Source organism: Rousettus aegyptiacus, unplaced genomic scaffold (genome assembly GCF_014176215.1).
Source record: "Rousettus aegyptiacus isolate mRouAeg1 unplaced genomic scaffold, mRouAeg1.p scaffold_m13_p_12, whole genome shotgun sequence".
Classification (NCBI taxonomy): domain Eukaryota; kingdom Metazoa; phylum Chordata; class Mammalia; order Chiroptera; family Pteropodidae; genus Rousettus; species Rousettus aegyptiacus.
Window position 1 is genome coordinate 81,698,138 of NW_023416287.1, and position 17,173 is coordinate 81,715,310.

Sequence of the window (17,173 nt, forward strand, 5' to 3'; positions counted from 1 at the left end):
ATTTTAAAATAACTTTTGATTATTTTTCTGAATATTAAATGTTACAGTAATGAACTTGGGTTTTACAGTGAAAGCATCAGTGTGGCATAGATTTGGGTGCACTTTCGTCGTTGTCCACTAAAGCCTAGACAAGGGCCTGGCACAGAGTGCGAGAATACTCACTCATAAACGGTGGAATGAATGAATGAGCTGTCTTCAGCCCGCGTCAGCCTCTGAATCTTTCCTTGGGCCCCCCCTTGAACCACCAGCCTTTGGAGTTACGCTCGGAAGTGATCTCTAGCCATCTGTTCTCTCTCATTCTGTCCACCTGATCTTCCTGTTGCAATATGTTGATGTGTTTGATGACATTATCCACCTTTGACTAATTACTTACAAACAGACCCCAACGGTTATGAAGAGAAGAGAGTGCAGAGAAGTCTCACACATTTGCAGAGACTTCCTTTACTCATCAGCCTCTTGGATTTCCCCCACGACTTTCAAAACAGTCCTGTTTCATTGCCACTATTTATTCTGAACTCAAATGTCTTCTTCGTTTCCTGCTACTGCTGGTCAAGGGTTCCTGGTAGCTTAACCTTGACACAAACCCCGAAGCTGAATTATATCCAAACTGAAGTCTCCTACAGCAAACCTAAACCCACCCTAAACTCTAGAAATGCAGGCCGAGGGGACCTGGGCACCAAAATCTACTTGCTTTTATAAAGTCTGACTGGTTAGCTAATCTGCCAGGATCAGAGAAGTTCTATCAACAGTCAGAGAAATTTCCCTGAGCCAGAGAAAATGCCTAACTAACCCCCACGTGGACTAAACTCATTTGGGCTGTCCATATCCCTAGCAGTTTTCTGACACAGGACCTTCCCGGACACTGAATAAACAAGACTTGTGAGGCTCAGAGGACTGGGTCACAGGATTCCTCTACATTCTGGCTTATGTTGTGGAGTACGCAGAAGCCTCAATTACAGACAAGATGTGTCAATATCCTATAAGACAAGAATTTTGAAAATATAAATGGGTACGAGCGAATCCGCACTTTAAATGTCTGTCATGCAGAATACCAACACTGTTTGGAACCTTCTCATAGCTGCCCACGGGACTTCCCATTAGTCCCTGATCACGATGTTAATTTAACTAAATATCATTTCAAACACTGTGTCTACTTATTTTTTTTTTTTAACATGACCATGCAGACCAAAAGTACATTTATTTTAGCAAGGTTGTTTGATTCAGAGGAGTCTTAAAGACTTTTAGCCAAAGATCATTTTTTTGCTGTGATTGCTAAAAAGAAACCATCCATTTCATCAGAACATAGTTCCAAGTTGTAAATAAAATAAACTTTTTAGAAGGACACTTAAGGCATCTATATTTTGAAGGAGTATCCACCCATCCTTTCAATGCATTGCTTGAAGGAAATGTGAATGTGGATATTCTACAGTCTTAAAAGGATTGGCCACAGAGCCCTGTGGCATTTGAAGAGGAAAGAGCTCTTTTTATTATTCTGTGCTAAATACCTTTTATCGTTTTCCTGTATCAACTGAATGATGCCATATTTTTATAAGCTTCTCTTGAAAGACAAGAAGTGTGTTATATATTTATATATTGTATATTCCACATTATACATTTTTTACATTTTTATGTGACCTCCAATGGTTTTCAGCTAAATGAATATATGAAGAAAGTCACAGGAAGTTATCGAAAATTATGATTACTGTTTTATTATAGAATTTGCTTGCATAAATTGCTTTAAAAATATGCTTTTTTTTAATAATTAAGTTCCTACAAAAAGTGAATAATGTGGGAGTCTAAATCCACTTTCCAGACTTGCTTCCCCTGTAATATCTGTAATAGAACAATCCTGAATTAGCTTCTACTTTCCATAATTCTTGTCAGCAAAATCTATCAGTAGTTCTAACTCTGATTATACACGCTGGTAATGTAATTAAATGTGTTTTAAGCCTATCTCTGATGTCACAGTTTCAAATATAGCCACATAAATTTTAGCTATGAGTATTTCATACATAATTTATATATACAAATGTGTTTGCATGTGTACCTGGATTAAGTATAATAAATGTAAATTATATAATTTATATCTATATATGTTTAACTGTGTTTAGTTTCAATCAGACAATGGTTTGATATATATTTTTAATGAGGGAAAATCCTACTGCAATATTAAGATTTTGTGTTTTGCAGACTTCATTTCTTAGTATTTTTTTAATTAAAAAGACAAATACATTTCAATGTTCTTTTCAGTAAATGTTATGCTTCCTGTTCCAAAACAACCTTAAGTTTATAAATAAGAGTTAATGAATCCAAGAACCATGTTATTCCATGCGCTTGTGAACAAACAGTTTGAAGTCAAACTAGAATTCTTTCCAAGTTGGATTTTCACATGGTACAGTTTATAAACAAGTTTTGGGGGTAGAGGGGGTTTGGTTTTGTCTTGTTGTATTTTTCTATGTTTTCAATAAACAAAATTGAAATTCTGCCTTTCAAATGACTTAAAGACTAACTGGATTTATAACCTATCACAAAAAATGAATTCGTGCTTAATTGGAGATTTCTCAGGCCATCAAATCCTCGCCCTGCATTTGCGTTTCTCCTCGAGAGCGTCCTAGACGGGCACGGGGGTGGTTCTGAAACAGTTTGCAACGTCACGCGACGCTCCCTTCACGGAAGAACGAGGGCGCGTGCATGGCATCCGTTCCTGAGACCTCGATCAGAAATAGTTCCTGAGAGAAGTAGCACTAACCTTGGACTCTATCGCACTGTAAATTGTCTCTTTTGTAATTGTGACAGACACTCCCCCAGGTTCTCTCTTCCATACAACTCCCATGATCACTTTATTCTTTCCCTCTCTGCTGCCAAATAGAGTGGAGTTCCCGGAGTTTTGACACCTTGTAAAGACATTCCAGTGGATTCTAGCACACCCAAACAGATGGTGTGAAAGGAATACAGGGGAAGAAAATAGAGACCCCTGCCAGATTCTCATGTATTCTAGGTAACATCGTGTTCCAGGAGAAGAAAAAAAATAAAAAGGAGCTGATATCATTGTTACTGCCTGCTTCCTGAGCCAAGCCACCATGCTTCTGCCAAAGATAACAACGTCTTTAAGATGGCTACAAAAACTCCTAACATTATGTGAGGTAAAAACAGGAGACCTATGAGGGGATATAAAACAATAATCTGTATTGTTATACTGTGTTACATTGATGCTTACATAAAACAGATTTTTTTTTTTTCACTTAGCAAGGAATGACATCCAGCTCAAAATAACGTCTCTACTTCTCTTCCTTGTCCAATGTGGTGGAAATTTCTACTGAGCTTCCTCTATGAAAGCTAGTGACATACGAACAAAGTATATGAGATAAACATTAAAAAACAATTAAATGCTTTCTTTCCCAGATGTTTACATATCTGTGTGTGTATACACACACACAAATAAGCACACGAAAAGATGTATAACATCATTAGCCATTAGAGAAATGCAAATTAAATCCACAGTGAGATACCGCTACATACCTAGAAGAAGGTCTAAAATAAAAAATAGTGACAACACCAAATCCTGGCGAGGATACAGAAAAACTGGATCACTCATACATTGCTGGTGGGAATGTAAAATGAAACAGTTTGGAACTTTGGAAAACAGTTTGGCAGTTTCTTTAAAAACTAAACTAGCAACTACTATACAACCCAGCAATTATACTCCTAGGCATTTATCCCAGAGAAATGAAAACTTATGTTCACAAAAAAAACTTGTACACGAATGTTTATAGCAGCTTTATTAATAATCACCCAAACCTGGAAACAACCAGATGTCCAACCTGTGCAAACTGTGGTTAAACAAACTGTGGTTCATGCACGCTGTGGAAAGGAGGAGGAGCGGCTATTAAAGGGCCACAGGAGGGATCTGTGTGGTGATGGACGTGTTCTGTATCTTGACTGTATCAATGTCAATGTACTGGCCATCTTAGCATGCTATAATTCTGCAAGATGTCACCGCTAGGGTAACTGGATAAAGGGTACATGAGGTCTCTCTATATTCTTTCTTAGAACTGCATGTGAATCTCAAAATAAAAAGTATAAAAGTTTAACTCCTGTTACAATAAAAAAAAAATCATCTATGCAAAGGTACAAATGAAAATATGGATCTTTTGAATAAACAAATTTAAAGATTACAGTAATCCAAAAGGATTTCTTTTAAGCCTCCGCTTATAAGTATATGTAATAGATGATAGATAGATAGATAGATAGATAGATAGATAGATAGATAGAGATAGATAGAAATAATAGATTACATATAAATGTATATAATGGGTTACTTAATATTTAATGAAGAAAGGAGACACTAGTCTCTCCATGTCTTCATCAACCTATTCAAGACCCCTAGATCAGAGGGAAAAAAATATGGAGCCTTTACCAAGGATATAATGGATGGATGATACAAACAACATTAAAGCAGCAATATACTCTCTGAATGTGCAAAGATAAAATTATTCCAGTGCCATTTCCTGGTCATAAATTGGCTTGTCTAGAAGCCGTTCACACTCTCTCGTACATGTCCCTTGGGTTCAACGATATGAGTTACTGAATGGCAAACCAAAATTGAGGTATGGAATATACTTTAGAACTGGCATGAGACCCACACAGGTATAAAACTCACAACTTTGGCCTCATTGCTTTTTCTGCTTGTCAGTTACACACTCACATTTCATTTGGAGAGACTAAAAAGGTCACATTATAAAAGTGAGAGAAGTCGCATTTTTAAAACTCTTTGGCTCTGGAAATGCTCACCCAAATTCTCATGCCCATATCTAATTGGCCGTTTTACCTTTTCTCTAACTTGGGCTCTTCTTGCTCTGCTCATCTCTCTTCCTTTTTACAGGTTCTTCCCTCTCTTCTCCCTCATCCCAAATCCTCTCCTGTCTGGTTCCCGTTTCTCTCCTTCCACACGCAGGCCTTGCCTCCTCTCCATCTTAATTGCCCTGCTCAGCTCATGTTTTCTCCTTCTTGCTTTTGAATCTCGTTTCTCTACAGTTACATAATCCAGAACTCAGCCACATAGGCCTAGCTAGAAAGGAAATTATTCTGTTCTTAAATAGATGTTTTTAACTCTACAAAAGTTCATAAATAGAACCGAGGGTTGTTTTTTTTTTTTTCTTTTGAATTACATATGACATTTCCCTCAACTCTCTAGAACATCTTTCTATTCTGGCACTTTGGCCCAGAAAAAGGTTGATGAAGACACATATCTTTCAAACTGTTTGCCCTACATCTGTCTCCCTTCTCCTTTCTATAAACCCCCCTTCCTCTTTCTATCTTACCCAGACATCCCTTGTGTAAAACTTCATGGTTTTATGTTTCTTACATAAGTATTATACCACACATTTTGGTTAAAACTATATATATACACACACCACCGCCACCACCACCACCACCAGCGGCCCAGTTATTTTCAAGTTAAAACAATAAATGATGATTATCTTTTGCTGCAATTACTCTAAGCTCTATTTCTTTGCCCTGGCACACATTCTCCTGTGTTCTTGGGCTCTGAAAAACCTCTATGACTTGGAGTATAAGGGGTTGAGGGAGGGGTCATGTAGGAGCTACGGGTCACATAAATCACGCCATTTCCATTGAGAAAAGCTACTCATGTGCAAGTTTATTGACAACCAGCAACAGGTCTTTAGCTTAGTCATTGGTGAACAAAACCAGCAAAAGGAAAATAAAGAAAAAGAAGGGTCCCTGGTTTTCTGCACAACCTCGGAGGCATGCGATGCTCACCAAATCATTCCTTTTATTGCTTCACTTTGTTTTGTTTTTTACTCAACCATTTATGGTCACTGTGATGACATACTCAAAACAGGATCATTCAAAGAGCAAAATAACCAATAAAACACAGAAAAATTTACAATGTAAAAGCTAGATCACCCTTACAATGAAACCCTTTGTGTTTTTCACTCTGAATCACTCTCCCTAGAAAAGAAACTTATATTATTTACCTAACATAAAAGAAAGGCAATGAAGTTAGCTTTAATGCAATGGTGAGGTGGAGAGCCAGCAGAGAGAAAGAGCAATCAAGAGGATCATTTTATAAACTATATAAATGTCTAACCAATATATTGTATATTTGAAACTAATAAAATAATTTTTTTTTAAAAAAGGCAATGAATTAATAACTTGCATGATCATCATAAAGGAGAAAACCATCTGACTCAATCTTTCCAGTCCAAGGCTCCCCTTTAAAAAGTCAGTCCTCAAAGTGAATGCTTGATCACAGATGGCCCTCACTGGTCAACTGGTGATGTTGGTGTTTTCTGCGTGATTCTGAGAACCCAGTATGGAAGCAATAAATTATATTATTAAGTGAGAGATAGTAATGAAATAGTTTAACAATTAAAAAATAACCTCAGGATTTTGAGTTGCATATGGGAAATCTAAGAAATTTGTTTTGATAAATGCCTGAGAAATAATGTTCAAGTAATTTATTGTTGTATAACAAACCTGATAGCTTAAAGCAACAATTCATTATTTCTCACAATTCTCTGGGTTGGCTAAGCTTAGTTGGGCAGTTCTCCTCCATGATATAGAGGCTGAGCACATTCATGTGGCATTCAGCTGGGAGCTCAGCTGAAGCTAGGTCATCCAAGATGGATCTTCCAGATCCACTCTCCTGTGACTTTTCATCATTGAGTGATGGAGCCTAAGTTTCTCTATCTAGCAGCTAGAGCACCAGAGAGAGGCTTCAGCCAAGAGACTGACAGACTGGTCCAGTCACTTTTTCCAGAGTCTGGTCAAAGCAAGTCAAGGCCAGGCTAAATGAGAAGGGACATGATATTGATTCCACCTCTTGATGGGAAGAGGAGCATGCATTGTTCTTAGAAAGAAGTTTGGGACTGCCATCTTTAAAGACAATATGCCACAGATGAGCAGGACGGAATGCAGGCTACTTCTCCTGTAATAAGTATGCCACATTTAAAGCAGGGATGATTTTAAATGGTCTTAGTAACATTCAGAAGTCAGTAAAAATAATAATGCTTGTTTCCTTGCAAACGATATTGTCTATTTTCCCTAAGACTGTTAACAAGAACATCTTACTGGCCTACTATTTGGCCCATTAGACCCATTCCTTTGAATTCTGTCATCTTTAGAAGACCTGCCTAAAAATACAAACACCTCTGACATTGATCTCGGGTTAACCGCTAATGCCTTTGGGTGAATCTGAGATTAGCAACTAAGTCAGTGAGAGGTGTTGGGGCAGAGCTCTTCATCCATAACCCATAACTGAACTTTGGCCATCTGAGAGACCATGAAATCACTTTCAAGATGTTGTGATCGTTATGGGCATTTTTTCACCAGTTTCTCAAATGGGACAGACACCAAAATGGTTAAGACTCACTATTCTAAGGGTGTAAGTCACAAGTAAATCTCAGTGGGGAAAAGGCAGGGCTAACAGTTCTCTTGGTGAGTACTTCACAATGTAACATTCAACTTCCCTCTAATTATTTAATATCCTTTACCTTTGTCTACCCTCACATGCTATATCTCTATGTGTAGAAGGCGAGTTCTTCACCTTGTACCTACACCCTCAACTAGGGAGAATCCTTTAGAGTCCTCGACATGTTTGTGATCTAGTTCTCAAATGGTGTTCCTCGGAACCCTTCTAGGTAGGCTCAGCGAGGCCAAGAAGGAGCATGCTTGGGGGCAGAACCAGAGGCGAGTGGGACTAAGACTTACCCCATTCGAACAGAGCAACTCTACCTTTGACTCCATCTTATTATACTTAATATACACTTTCCTTTGAAGAATGAGTTGCAAGGCTAAAAGAAGTCTTAGAATTACTAACAAGCCCAATGGTCTTATTTTCCAAGTGACAAAAAAATGGTATTCAAGGGGTTCGAATATTTTCCTCAAAGTCTGAAGTCAGAGCTAGATGAGAACTGTGCTTTCTGTTTCCTAACGCTGAATTCCATAAGTTCCCTAGGCTACACACTGCCTCCCCTCCAAGGACTGGCCCTACTGCCTTCTCACAGGCCAGAGTATGCCCTCCTCTAATTACATGTTTTCCTCTCAAGCCAGAAGTATCTGCAATCAGGAAACAGCCAGTTGATAGATCGGTAACTTAGGGGCATTCCAGGGAGAAAGCAGCCCAGGCTGGGCACCGGCATTGGACATGGGAGAGAAAAAGAGAGCTCAGAAGAACACACGAAGAGGCTTTCTCCATGCTCATCTTCTTTGCCTGTGAACTTGTCCTGACTCTGTTCCTACAGCCTTCTTTCTCCACCAGAGAATAAATTCGAAGTAGCAAAAACTGCATCCTCTTTTCTTACATAATGCAATAACACACCGCCCCTGATTGCTTAATTTCTGACTGCTAGAAAGTGCATTTCAAAGTCATACACCATATTCCAAGCCTTCCAAAATGCCTAAAGGAGAGAACTGCTAGACGAACCCCAACAAAGATATGTGTATAGATTTCTGTACTTGCGAACGTTAATGGGCCTTGACTAAGACCACTGTGATTTTAATACATTGTATTGTTTTATTTCTACTGTATTTTTAAATAGAACGGCTCAAAACAATTAGATTAATTAAATATCCACGGGGATGCAGGAAATGTTTTCTTATCACACTCGGGGACTTGACCAGCTCAGCTCCTTCGGTTTTTTTCAGAAGCGCTTAATGAAAGATTCTCACTCCATCGGAGCCTTGACAACTAGCTCAATCTGTCATTAAGAAGAACATTTTGATACCTGGAAAATTTGAAGACTTCTCGAGAATTAAATGTGCCAAATGTTGCTGTTTAGTTTAGGGGGAAGCCATCCTTGGCCATGAGTGGCATCCTCTCAACCTCCCCAGCTTATTGTCTGAGAATGCAAAGTGAATCGTGGTCTTGGGGAGCAAAATACAGGTTAGAAAGGTTAGAAAAAGTCACTGAGCAATTTTTATTGTCTATGTTTCGTCAAGATACTGAAAGTTGAAAATTTCCCCCCGTGCTAATAACACAGTATTAGTTACACTTGACTGCTTTGTTGGAGCCAAACCAACCTCGCTTCTGTTCTCTCAAGCCCAAATTCTGAGAGCGGCCAGCTTTTTAAGAAAACAAAAGCTGCCATAATCTCTAGTATAGGCTGGTGTCAAACCACAGGAGTTCTAGCAAAGACCACATATTATCAGGAGCTCCAAACATTAAAGAAGTCTGTAGCATGACAAGAGCTAAGAGAGAAACTCTTAAAAGAGACTCATTTTTCTCCACGATGTCAGCTGCAAGAATAAAGTAGCAATGAACAAGAAGTTGGGAGTTGGAAACAAAAAGACCGTGCATTCCTTGGCTTCAAGGCCAACTCATTTTATAACCATGGGTAAGGTATATCCTTCATCTGTCTCTGTGCTAAAATTAGTGCTTATTTCTTTTGTGAATGTTGAGTTCGAATAGTTGTATGAGAGACTCATTTTCCTTTAGTTGAATCACAGGACTGTCAATGTCCATGAAGGGTACCTCTATTCTGTTGAGGCGATACAGCATGATGGTCAAGAGCATGGACAGAGTTGCAAATGACAAAGCCTGGGTATGAATGGAGCCCCAGATGGCAGGGCTCCATTCATACCCGGGCTTTGTCATTTGCAACTCTGTGACCTTGGACAAGCTATTTGAACTTCCTGTGTCTCAGTGAATATTATATTGACTAATCTCCCTATATTCCATGTGGCTGTCATACTCATCTTGTAAATAATCTTGAGTTCTTTGACATAATATTTACTATTATCAGAATTGGGACTAGAAGGTGAGATGAACTGAATTTCTGAAATTTACTTGAGTCTTGAACATAGAGATAGCCAGTTCAATATCAGTAGATAGGGATACTATGTCTAACACAGCATCACTATAATTTCCCAGTGATAGGGCTTGATATAAGTATAGTGCCTGTATGTATAGGAAAATTCGTAAGGAGTTTGAAATTCAATGATGTTCCTGAATAATTCATCCATTCAGCTTTTCTCTGCCTTTCATTGTCTTTGATTAGGCTACGTAATAACTGAAAAGAGGTGGAAGTTAACTTGTAGAAACCTGGTAGTAATGCACCTAATCCCTGTCCAGAGAAATGCAAAAATCTGTCCAGTAGTGGTTCAATGGACATTTCTCTCCCACAATGGAAGAAGTCAGTTTTACGTCTATTTAAACAAATTCATTTTGACATTCCTAATGGCCTATAAATATATTTGGTATCTATTTTGAACTGGTTATAACACTTTCCTAGTTCTCTCATTAATTAATGAGTTAAATAAAATATTTGACATACATTCATTTTATATTTGTATGAGTCATGGTTTCACCTTTTAAAAAACCCTTTAGCATAAGTAGATAAATATATGCAAAGTCTCATTAATTTAGACTTATTTTAGGAGGGGGAAAAATTCTTTCAAATTAGAATATATCCAAAGAAGTACAGTTTTATTACTTTCAAGTCTATATTAAAATGTATTATCTAATATATACAAATATTTAACAAATGATTTATAATGAATATCTCACTTTCTAAATAAATTGATGCTTTGAGAGCATTTAACACAGCAGCATATTTTAAGTGTTTTTAAAAATCTTCCTCTAACCTTAATTATACTCTCATAAAAGAAAAACTATGTGCTCTATAATGAAACACTGGCTCAATTATTTCAAATTATTAATTAGTAAAATCTTACTTTAATGAAATTTTATATATGTAAGTTGATAAAACACTGATTCTCAGAATGGTTGCAGTTGATGAGATGCAGACCTATGCCGTCAAATAATACTATATAGGAATTCCTTCTAAACTGGTCTTGATGGATAATCAGCCCCTAACTGAGCACATCTACTAACAGGGAGCTCACTGTCTTTCAAAGAACACCATTCCATTGTTAAAAGCTTCTATGGTTTGAAAGTTATCCTTTAATTAATCAGACTCTCCTTCCTTGAAACGTTGGCTATTGGTCTTAATTGTGGTTTCAGTCTAGATAGACACATAACCTGCCTCTTATCTTCTTTTTCCTCTAGTGGCATCATTTACCTGGCATTAAGGGTTCTTTGGGGGACAAAACAGGTCAAGAAGAATCATTATAAACTAGGTCTCCTATATTGCCTCAAAGTCAAAAGTTAATCATTATAAACACAGACACCTTGGTTGCTGCCATAAATGACCCAGACAGACTCCACATAAACATAGAGCCTAAATTGTCACATAGAGTTTACAGTATTATTTCCTGACTTTCAGGATATTTCTATAGATATTCCTTTAACCCTGAAATTTCGATTGAAAATTTAAAAGTACCCCACAGCCAAAACACCTGATTCTTTCTAAACCAAAACAACTAAAAATAAAGGAAGGTGTCACCCTATTCCACTGCATTATCCCTTAATTCTAAGAATATCATGGAACCTCTTTTTCTGCATTGGAACATTTTCTGTATTGGAACATTTTCAGAGTTTTTCAGAGAAATGGCTAACCTACTGTTTCATATTATATATTATAAAATGGTCCAAAGGAGTCTTTTATTGTAATATCCTTCATCTACTATCGAAACATAGTAAAAATAATTTATAGTTTTAACATTAAGACATCTAACAGTTTCCTACATGACTTTCCCCTTTTGTCCATCTCTCTCTTTAAGAGGAAAGAGCCTTATGACTAGAACACATAACTAGAAATAGATTCTCTAATGAAAGGGACAAGCTACAGAAAGCACAATCTCCCACTACGTTTGTGAGAAGAGAGACATTCCGGTAGACTTTACAGATTATTCGGTTAGGGAATAAAGAAAATCTTTCCACTTTACCTATGTCAGATGTGAAATAAAAAAACATAGAAGAGAAGAATGGGGCCATAAACTTGATACAATGCACTGTAATAGAGTTTTATCAGATAAACTACGGAGACAGTTTCGATGATGCTCTTGTCAGAAAACACATGGTACGATACACTGTATATGTGCCAGATAGCTTCTGCACTTTCAGAAATGTCATTTCTAAAAATGTCTATCCATTTGGAAAATAAGTATGCAATAAATCTGTAAATATTTATTATAAAAGCAATAAGAAAACAGTAAAGAATGAATGCAGCTTCTGACAACACTGCATAAACTGTTAACAACAGACCTTTGGAGCCGACAATTCTGTTTCTAGATCGGGGCCAGGACCCAAATGTCGCAATAACTGGGGCCATATCAATACATTCCCTACCCGCCCTCCTGCCCTAAGAGGTCCACCTCATCGAGGTGCCAAATGATGAGACGTAAAACATACATCTTGTATTTCTGAATCCATATGTGTTTCTCAATCAATGAACCGAAATAACTATTCTTTGGAATTGAGAAACTGTAAGAACTTGCTGTTCTTTTCTGTTCTGGGTCCTAGAGGAAAGGGCTTGGAGATGCAGAATAGGGAGGGAATCTTCCACAGAAGAGATGATATTCACACTTCTGCAGGATTTGGATCACCCAGAGGCCTTTCTATGAAAGTATCCCTTCCCTTGGCAATGGCCTCTCTTTTGTTGGCAGCCCAATTCCCCTCAGCTGACTGAGGAGATGGTTATGAGCTAGGTGATGGAGACGGGCAGTATGAATGACCTCCTCCTTTTATACGAGGAAACCAAGTTTCATATTGATATACCTTTTTCCAAATAACTATCTTCTGGACAACTTAGCGCAACACTTCTTGACTTAATCCACGGAATTAGAACATCTGCTCTAAATTGAAGATTTACAGAGGGAATTATACCTACTCCATCTAGAGATTGTTTGCCTCTGATGTCATTCTTGATTAGATGATTTTGGAATTTTGATTGCTTCACATTAGATCATTATGATTTCAAAATGCAGCTTGTAAATGTATTCAGTTCATCAAGGGCTATAAATATAAATCTTCAACTACAGACTTCTCCTTTGCTTAGGTCCTCATAGATGCTCTTAGGTTCATGGGAGACCAAAAGAAATATCTTCAAGAAAATGTGAGAAACTCTTACATTAGAAATAATTTTCTAAATATCTGGTCTCATATTCAAGAGTTTGATAATTGTGAGCCTTTCTGGTTTTAAATTTAAATTTAAATGATTTCAAGATAATGAAGGCTGACTCTTTGAAAAAAAAATATGTAAAAAATTTAAGGACTACTTATACTCTGTTCAGTAAAACAATTACATGATTAGGTAATAGAATTTCTCCAGATTTTTCTACATGGTTTTGGGTTCTATCTTCGACTTTCTATCCCAAAGGAAACTATCCATTTTCTATTCATAATTCCTTGCACTGTAGTGAGATTTGGATCTAACATGGTGAGATTGGGTGGAGGGATATCTATTTCTCTATGAGCTCTCTATTTATGATCTGTCTATCTATCGAGAGATTTCAGTTTCTAAATTAAAATTAGAGTTAATGTATTTTAAAACCAAAATTCCCTGAATTTGACTTTTTCCATTCTTTATTTTAATCAACTATATATACTCGAAAGATTTGATATTCTATGATTCTACAAGATTTTTGTGAGTTCTACATGAAATCATGTCACTGCTCCTATTCCATTTAAGAACTATACAAAAGAGGAATGACAAGATGTATATCAAAGAGTTGGTGGATCGGTGTTCAGGCGAAGGAGAAAGAAGCATTATTTATTTCCACAAATCTGCAGTTCTACATGAAAACTAGCCTCCCTGACATATGATTATGTGTCATGAGTTACAGCGGTAATTAAGTCTCTAGAATAGTGAGCTACCCCGAGAACCCCCCAGGATTTCAGGTGGCTGGCTCCCAACTCCAAATCACCTAGTACTTCACTGTGAATCGTTCATCTACATCATTCCTTTAATTGTCAGCATTCTAAGCCCAGGGACCACATCTGGCTCTAAAACACATTTTTCTTTGCATGCCTACCAGCCTATCTTCCTATGTCCTAACTACTTTCTCTAAAAAGAAAGCCCGTTTGATAAAACCAAGTGTCTTCATCATTTTACTGGGGTTATTTTTTCTCTCTCTCTCTCTCTCTCTCTCTCTCCTTTCCCAGTGCTTCTATTTGTCTCGCCAAGAGAGTAAGCAAGGTCTCCCATTTCAGGTCACCACCTTAATAAGTGTCAGATACCTCTGCTTCTTTTCAATCACTCAATGCCAATATACATTGGCAATAGTATTTTTCATTCATTCAGCAACTCTTTATTGATACACCAACAGCTGAGGCATCTGAGAAGGGCAAGAAGGGAAAAAAAATGAATAAAATGAGAGCCATAAATCGAAAGTGGGGGGGGGGGGGGCGTGTGCTTTCACAGGAATACCCGTAAAGCCGAGCTGTTCTTTAGCTTCTCAGTTCCTGTGTGGCCCCCCTTCGAACCTGGCAGCACTACCCACATCCCCTTTAGTGGAATCGTGTGTAAAGAGTTAAGCATCAAAGAGAGGTCATGTGATAGAACGTATGACCCTCTAATGTACTTGCCCCATGGGAGTATGCAAGAAGAATGAGGGAAGACATCCCGCACCATATCCAGTAGAGCCATGTTCTCGGTGCGTGACAGGAAGGCGCGAATCAGTCGGGTTGTGGCTGATGTGCCAGTTATTTGTGCTCTAGGCCCCATTAGCTTGTACTAGCAATTTTGGAGAAGTAATTTTTGCTGCCAGATGGCAGCCCAGAAAGTAACTTTCTCGACGAGTGAGGAGAGTCGCTCCCCACTTCCTTCCTTGGCATCCACGGTGCAGCCCCCTCACCTCGTCCCCACAAGCCGGGGACTGGCTGGCGGGATCCACACAGACCAAGTCCATGACTCATCTCCTCAGCGTGACTTGTTTGTAAAGGTTACTCGCAACAACAGCAGCCACGGCGCCCCAACTCCACAGTGGGTGTTTGTCAGAAACAACTCGAGATAATAAGGGACGATTGAAGGAACACCTACATTCGGGTGGAAGAGGAGCAGTGTTTGTGGCCTGAGGTGATATTCGATTGAACACTTCCGTCTGCCCTTTGGAGAAATCTGACCTGCACAACAGAATCAATTCTTAGTTTACAGTTAGTTACTCAGTCGAGACCGCAGACTCACATCTTCCCAGGACTTTGCCAGCCGTAATGACGCCCACGTCTTCAGTCAAGTCAATAGTGTACCCTGCTCTGGTTCTCCAGGTCCCCTTGGTGCTGCCAATCATGACAGGCAGAGAGACAAAGCAGCCTCATGCCTCAAAGCCAAATTAATCCTAATCCATTCGGAACTTCAAAATCGTCAAGAAGAAATGAAATAAAATAAAAATCAGCCAAGTTCCTAAGTGGTGGTTTTTATTTAAGGAAGGCATATCATAAAATAAAACAAAGCAGACTATCATGGTTTTTAATTGCAAAGAAAAAAAAATGGCTTGCAGTCTTTCCAATAGACACAAAAAAAGCAGTAGGCAATTGTTACTGGAGATTTTCTATAAAGTTACTCTGAACAGCTGAGTAGCTCTAGAGGATTAAGGGGAATAATTTTCTCAGTAAACAACTTGGGAACTAATAGTGGAAGAGAGGAGCTCACCTTAGTTAATCTTTAAACAGCATTTTTTTGGTAAATATTATGTCTCCATTTATAGATAGGAAAATTGGGGTTTACAAAATTCAAATATCACATGTAAATATGGTGAACATTTGGTGAGCCTTTGCCTTTTTTTGGATCTCTAATAACCGAAGATCTTTACTATTCGAGAGAGCCTTCCTTGGCCGATTCGTGGTGCTCCTGCTAAAGCAGTCTCACCAGACACTCTTTCTTCTTTCCACTGGCATCCAGGGCATAGGGATGTGGCAAGTCCATCCAAAGCTTCATCCCAGGACTTGCCTCTGGAGTGTAAGATACCAGGGTGCAAAGAGAGCTGGAAAATTGCTCCCAGCAGTACTGGTAAAGTGGAAAGTCTAGTTCCAAGACCCCAATGAGAATCCACAGTAGATAAATTCACTCACAATACACACAGTGTATGATTAAGTACCAGGAGGGCAGTGAGAATCCTGAAATAGAACTTTCATTGTGGGTGGCAATAGTCAGGGGAGAATTTCACGGAGAATCTGAGGCTTCGATCACATCTTGAGGTCTACGCAGGATTCAGAGAGGAAAGATTATTCCTGATCGTATTCCTTCTTAAGGAGACCCTAAGAAGATGGGCATGGCGTGCTCCAGGGACCTGCCAGATTCAAACAGAAATGACACAAGGAAAGCTGGTTGGAGGCTTCAGGACGAGGGCGAAGAGCCAGAGATGTGCTACGTACGGAAGGTTGTTCAGCCTTGGGGCGTACAAGCAAAGTGAAGTTTCAGAAGATTGACTTGGCAGTGTCAGGCGAGATGAGTTTGGGGAGGAAGAGCAGTGACAAGGCTTGTAAGTGTTTCTTAAAGAAGAGCTCCTGACCCAGACTCTGTTTGGAACAGGAGGCCCAGTTCTGGATGGTCAGTGACATGGCGAAGAGATGATAAAGATGCTGCTACTCGGAGGAACAGCTTGAGGGAATCGCCACCAGGACAGAGGTCCAGGAAGAGGTGAAGGCAAAGCGACTCTCTTCCTCATTACTCCTTTCCTGTCACAGCCGCCAAGCCCCAGACTCAGTGATGGTCTGGTTTGACGGTCTAGAAGCTTCCTACGGGACCACTCCCCACACCACCACCCCAGGGTACCAAAGCTCAAATAAAGTCTCAGCTCCCAAATCCAAAGATCTATTTAGCTGTCTGTTCAGCACGCTCGGCAACATTCTGTCTACTCTTGTGTTTCCCTTCAGAATTGGCTAAGACAGTCCTCATTTCCTCTCTTCTCACGGAGTGTTAGGCATTTCAGGATCCAGAAAACTAAATTGCACTTGCATTGCATTGCATTGCATGAGTCATTTGTCCAAGGAAGATCCTAAGGACTATACTAGGTGGACTGATGATCCTGGAGGATGAGGGGGGCGGGATGGGATTTAAGATTTTAACAAGCAGGTAGGCAACTGTACAACAGTTATGAAAGATGTAACCTTTGGGGAAACCGAGTGAAGGGTACATGGGACCTCTCTATATGCTTTTACAGCATTCTGTGAATCAATAATAATATCAAAATTCAAAGTTTAAAAAACTTTTTTTGAAATTATGAATAGCATAATTCCCAAGAAATACATGGAGCTGGAGGAATTCATATGTTCTTCTCTGAGTAAGCTATGAAACAGTCTGGACTAGAG